The sequence below is a fragment of the Tupaia chinensis genome, unplaced genomic scaffold (genome assembly GCF_000334495.1).
Source record: "Tupaia chinensis unplaced genomic scaffold, TupChi_1.0 Scaffold000252_1, whole genome shotgun sequence".
Lineage (NCBI taxonomy): Eukaryota > Metazoa > Chordata > Mammalia > Scandentia > Tupaiidae > Tupaia > Tupaia belangeri.
In genome coordinates this window covers 4,045,840-4,052,836 of record NW_006159732.1, presented here as the reverse complement: position 1 = coordinate 4,052,836, position 6,997 = coordinate 4,045,840, and positions in this window count along the sequence as shown.

The window sequence follows — 6,997 nt, the reverse complement described above, 5'->3', positions numbered from 1 at the left end:
TCCTCTCTTTAGGGGGATTCTGGGCACATATGGATCCAGGACTTGAACTGTACAGTCATGTGGGACCCAGCCACCTTAGTTAACTACCAGGCCTTGGACTGGCTCAAGTATTCATGGATTTTCTAGCTCTCCCAATCCCACGTCTGAAAAACTACATCCACATTTAGAGTGTGGCATTTTTTAAAGCCCTCACCGACAACTTCTCATAGTTTAGTGAAAGGTACCTTCTATTTTTCACCCCAGCACTTCCCCAACCTTTTTTTATTTCCTGGACTGTACTGGACCTACTAGGAAGTGGCTAGGGCAGAATGGGAGCGTCCTCAATGGCTATGTATATTTTGTTTCTCTCTTTTACTAATTCTTGATTTGCCCTTTCAGGGCAGAATACTTTCCTCTTGAACTCCATCCCTCAGATGAAAAAGTTCTGTATATTTTTAAAAATAGACTTTATATTTTAGAGCAATTTTAGGTTCACAGCAAAACTGAATGAAAAGTACAGAGATTTTTCCATACATGCCCTCTTCCTGCCCAAGGGCCACCCTCCCCATTATCAGCATCTTGAACTAGGGTGATACATGATTTGTTACAACTAATGAAGCTACGCTGACAAATTCTTACCCATCGTATTTTCATTTTGTACATACACAACACCCAATGTGCCATGTATCTGTGGATCTGTAGATTTCCATAAAACATGACCCCTGGCCTCTCCAAGCTGACAGTCTAGTTGGAAGAAGACATCAATGTGAAAAACATACCAAGTCTTCTCTACTAAGAGCCGAAGCAGTTACGGTCAGCAGCTAATTCAAGGATCATACAGGGCCAAACCAGGCCTTTAATGACATGTTCAACTTACATAGAAAGCAAAGTTTACCAGCAGGAGAGACTGAGGCTCATCCATAGCTCATTTGTTCAGAAAACTTTTAGTAAGCAAGTATGTGAAAGATGGAAATGGTCTCAGATCTCCTCCAACCCTTTCCATACTGCACAAATCAGAAAACCAGCTCCGCTTTTACTACCAGAGCTGGAACACCTAACTTCAAAAGGCAGGTACTGGCTTCAACTAAATTAAAACAGAGCTCCCAGCCATGACCCGTCTCAGCACCAGGGGCTCCTTGACTCACACACTGTATTCTGCAGTGCCATCCTGAAAGTTTTCATTGTGCAGTTTCAAGCCATCAAGCCTTCATGCATGCTCTGGCCTCTCCCCACCTATGTTCTTTTGCTGAGTCCTCATACTCAGTCTGATTCCACTCACCTCTCTTTCTTGAGAAAGTCTCCTCTCAAGTCCTGGGTGAAACAGAGACTCACTTGTTTTGCATACATCTTCCTTATCATTGTTTTTGTAATGTTGGAATAGGAATCTTCCCTACCACAGTCATCTTCATCAAGGCTGTGACCTGCCCTGTCCTGTTCATCTTGCTCCAGCCAAACAAGCGGACTCACAGCCCTGTTCCTTTCCATTGCCCTTTACTGCAGCTTCAAAGGCCTCCACCCATCTTCACCTGAGGCTTCACCTGGCTGACTCACTCTTGTCCTCGCTGGCTCCTCCACTGTCGGGCCTCCCATGACCAACCCCCACAGGCCCAGCTTTCCCTTTGCATCAGCGTGGTACATGGTGCCCAAGAAGATCACCACCTCATCATTTCGGAACATTTAGTTCAAATGACATCTCAGAGAAGCATTCCCCAATGGGGCAATCCTTATTTCCCTAACCAAGGTCATAGGACCTTTGTTCTTGCCCAAACCTCAGGTTTGATGACATAATCTCTGCAGAAGTTCTGACCCTATCTCCCGGGTATAAAGTAAACCTTCTTCAAGGTCTACTTTTCTTAGATTTTCTTTCTATTTTTCTGCATCATCACTCTCTCCCTGTAGAGTGGATCATCTCATTAGCATTCAAATACACGTGTGTATCTTCCTGAGACAAAACAAAGGGAGTGTTCTTCATCCACCTACTGGCCTTTCCCATATTCCTTCCTTTCTAGCTAAATTCCTGAGAATGGTCCATAGCAGCTGTCCCCACTTCCTAACCTTGCTGTCTCTCTCAATCCAATATTCCCTCTCTTCATGCCATTTGGACTCAATTATGCTAAAGCCTCCAAAGACCTTCATCTTAACAAATCTGTGCATTAACTCTGCTCTCTTATTCGATCTCTCAGCTGCAACTGATTGACCACTCTTGTTTTTGGAGCACTCCCTTCTTTTTTAATATTTTTTTTAAAATTATTTCTTTCTTTAACGAGGGAGAGAAAGAGAAGCATTCACATCACAATCCCCCCATCCAGTCTTCCCAGCCAGCCATGACTATGGGTGTGCATGTCTGGAGTGTGCAAAGGACGGGTTACAGTTCAATCAATGTGTATGATAATATCTTTAACTGGACTCATATACAGTACATTAATGCAGGGAAAATTCATTTTGCAAGCTGTAATAATATACAATGATTGAATGCACACACAAAAAAATTTAAAACAGAAAAAAACAGAATACATTCTCAACACCTATCTCCCATTATGATAGTAGGAAAGCCAAGCAGTAGTAAATGAAAATACTGAATTGCAACTTTTTCCTTTTGCATTGTCTCTTGCAAAACTGTTTACAAGAAAGAGAAGGCTTAGTTATTATCTTCAATTTAGGGTCATCAAGAACCCTAGAAAGTCCTATCAAGGCATCTATTAATAGGCTTTAGAGATACATGAAACCATAAAAACTACACGTAAAATTGTGTGTACATAGGAGTGCATTTTTCTAGAGCAAGAGAACATCATTGTTGGGAGATTCTCAAAGTATAAAGACCCATTGCACTAGAACTTGATATTCTTTTTAAGTGTCATAGGTCACATGCACTCACAGGGTGGAGAAGTGGGTAGAAAGTGAGTAATCACTCCCCAGGGGGTTGGGGGGGATGGCCACTCCTCAATCCCTTCTCCTCCATTCTCCTCTTGGAGTTTTGGGCGCACACACACACACACACACACACACACACACACATGCCTGATGTTTTTCAAGTTGCCAGGTCCAGAATTCAAATGGTACATTCAGCTATGTGGGACCCAGTTGCCTTAAGTACCATGCCACCAGCTGGTCCCAGAACTTGATTTTCTATAAGACAACATCACGCAACTCCATCATTTACCACCTGTGTGAACTTGGACAAATTACTTAACTTCCTCTTTCCTCAGTTTGCTCCTCTTAAGTGGGAATGTGACCAGTCCACCTGATATTTACCCTCCCCTTTTCCTTACAAGTTCAAAATTTTTCAAGGTAGCAATGTGCTCAGTTAATATATGTACCTACCTACATAACCTGTGCATAAGGTTAAGGATAGGACCAAATTTTGGCCAATGATATGTCAATTGAAACCACTGGGTGAAATTTTAGGAAAAGTCACTTTTTCTTTTTCTTTTTTTTAATTAAAAGGAAGTGGGATGGAGAAGCAGAATCAGTAGGCATGTGCTTTGGTCTACTTATTCTTTTTCCTCTTTCTACTTGGGATGCACATGTCACACCTATTGTGTAAACATGAAAATGAAAGCCACATACGAAGAACATGCTGAAGAGGGATACAGAAAAGATATGCTGTTCGGAAGATTGCTCCTTCACTCCATGTGAGGACGCAGCATGCTTCTCTTTAGAAAAACATGCCCCTCACCAGACACCAAATACCTCGATTTTGGACTTTTAGCCTCCAGGTTGTAAGAAATTAGTTTCTGTTCTTTAAAAATAGCCCAGTCTAGGGGCCAACACATGGCATAATAGTTACGTGGCTGGATTCCCACATAGTCAACTGTGGTTCAAGTCCCAGACCCAGGTGGCTTAAAACTCGCACTGTGAGTGTGTACATGCATGCCCAAAATCCCGAGAGAAGAATGGAGGAGAAGGGACTATGGCACCCCCTGGGGGTGATTTCTCACTTTCTGTTTCTCTCTCCCTCCTATGAGTGCATATGCCCTATACCAAAATATCTTTCTTAAAAAAAAGAAAAGAAAGAAAGAAATCCATACACAGCTGTGCATGAGGGAATCCAAGAACAACTTTGAAGCAATTACTCCCAAGAAGCTCAGGTGATCCCTGGGTGGCGTCCTGTGAGCCCTGCCATCTCTGTCTCAGTCCACCCACCAGATGCCACAGCTGTACCTGGAGAGTCACAGCCTTTCCTCTTGGACTCCCAGCTCACAGGGAAAGGGATCTAGAATAAATATACTACTTCCTAGCTTCTCATCTGCTATGCAGTGAACACCACAGAAGGATATGGCAATAGACCATATAAACAATAGGCAATGCAAAGAACAAAATAACATCTATTCTTCTAAAACAAAGTGACAGCAACAGATGATCTTAAAGGTGTTAAGATTATGAAGCCTTTACGTACCTAGAACTGCCCATCTGTGGCACCAGAGTCTTGGTTGTAACAAACAGAAAGGTACAGTCCAGCCTGTCCACTATCCACGGTATATAGAAGAATATATAAAAGGCTCTTTGTCTTCTTTGATTCTGTTTTGTTTTGACTTCAAGGGATTATGAAAGATTACAAAAGATTTGCATGGCATGGCACACTCCTAAATCGGACACAAAAAAACTGCACAGGCAAGTCATTATTTGAATTGGGGGTGACTTTTTTAAATATACCCCTGAAAAGTACTTTGTTTTATTAGTGAGCTAAGGTTTTTCCAACACAACTGCCAGAAAGTAGAGGAGGACAAAAACCACAGCACAAGGTAAAAAGGAGAGAGGGCATAGGATGGTGTCGGTCTGACAAGAAACAGAGCCTGTGGTCGGCAGAAGAACTGCCCCCACTCCCATATGCGTCCACATCTAGTCCTGAAAACCTGAGAATATGTTTGTTACCTTACGTGGCAAAGAGATTTTGCAAGTGTGATTAAATTAGGGCCTTGCAATGGGAAGATGAGGTTGGATTTTCCAGGCAGGCCCAACATAATCACAAGGGTCTTGAAAGTGGAGAGGGAGGCAGAGTTAGGGACACATGGCTAGGCGAGTTTGGAGTGACGCAGTGTGAGAAAGGCTCCACCCACTGTTTCTGGGTTTGAAAATAGAGAAAAGGAGCCATGAACTAAGAAATGCCAGCAGCTCTAGAAAATGGAAGAGGCAAGAAAATGAATCCTCCTAGGGACTCCTGAAAAGAACAGATAGCTCTGATGACACCTTGATTTTAGCCCAGCAAGGTTCATGTCACTCTTCGGACCCCTAGTATATAAAATCAAGCATTTCTGGGGCCAGAATATGGCATCATATTTAAGCCACTAGACTCCCACATGGCCAATGGCATTTCAATTTCCGGACCTGGCAGCTTGAAACTCATGCTGGGCACATGTGCGTGCATAGCCCAAATCCAAGGAGGTGAATGGAGGAGAAGGGATTAAGATGTGGCCATCTCACTGGGGGGCAATTTCTCACTTTCCCTGTCACTGTCTCTATCTGTCTCTCTCTCTCCAGTGAGCAAACATGCCCTATGGCAAAAACCTTAAAAATTAACAATAATAATAATAATAAGACATTTCTATTTTGTTCTGCCACTAGTTTCTGGTAGTTACAACAGCAATAGAAAACTAATATAAAGTAGGACAGAAGGTGGTATGGTGGTTAAGGTGCTGGGTCCCACATGGCATATTGCATGGTTCTAGTCCTGGACCAGTAGCTTGAAAACATGCTGGGCCCATGTGCATATGTGCCCAAGATCCCAAGAGGAAAATGGAGAAGAAGGGATTGTAGGATGACAATCTTCCCCCCCGGGTGTGTGTGAGTGTGTGATTTCTTACTTTCCCTTTCTCTGTCTCTCTCTCTCTCTCTCTGTGAGTGCATGCCCTCTGTGGTGCAAAAATCTAAGGAAAAAAAAGAAAGAAAAAAAAGAAAACTAATACAAAGCCCTCTGATTCTAGACAGGAGGGCAACCAAAAGAGAAAGCAAGAGACATGAGGGGCCCTCAAAAACTTTGTGGAACAATGTGTAAAAACTGTACATGAATCTCAAAAAAAATGCACCAAAATAAACTCACATTTTAATTCCATTTCTTCCCACAAACTTTTTGAATTATTTTTGACTAAGTATCTTGTCAGGTCAATACTCAACTAGAAAGAAAAAGGGACTGAAAGAAGCAAGTAGCTCTGAAACCCACAGCGGTCCTTGAAGAGCACAAAGAATGAAAAATGGAGAATGAAACAAAGCATTCATGCCCCGATCCCCAGACATGTCATGAGCAGTTTCAAACTTCCAAGGAAGGTTTCACAAGGGGCTGGCTTGTTACTTAATGTTGAACCAGGATAAGAAGCAGGAAGAGCAAGAGAAAGAGGGTAACCAGATGAGTGTTCGATACAATCTCTTTTTTCCTGGCAGGGCATGGCATGACCCAGAAATTCATGGATGCCTGAGCTGGAGAAAAGCATCAAGAACTATTAGAGAGGGCTGGCTCTTGGGCCTGGTGGTTAATTGAGCTGGATAGCCAACTGTAGTTTGCATCCTGGCCTGACTACTTGAAAGCTGCCAGCACAGGTGCATGCATGCCCCAAATTCCAGCAGGATGGAGAAATGGAGAAGAGTTTAGGTGTGACTCATCCCATTGGTGATGCTTTCTCCCTCCTCTGCCCAACCCTATGCCCTCTGGCAAATTAAAAAAAAAAAAAAAAAGTATTGGAGAAATTGAGTTGGGATAAGGAGTTGCTTCATTCAGAGGCTTGTTATTCATGGTTTTGATGGGATTCAACCATACTGATGTGATGTGGACAGGCCCAGTAACACCTCAATGGATGTCAGACAGGAGGTCCAGAGCTGACTTGTGGAGACATCACCCTGGGCCCAACAAAGGCTAAAGATATAGCACAGAAACTTGTGGTCCTAATCCTCCTGCAGCCAAAAAAATTATATCCACCACCTACACAGACACACAGACACCACTCTTTAAAACAAAGTAGGCCTCCCTCTGAGACCAGCAGTTGGCGTAATAGCTATGTTGCTGGACTCCCACGTAGTCTACTGTGGT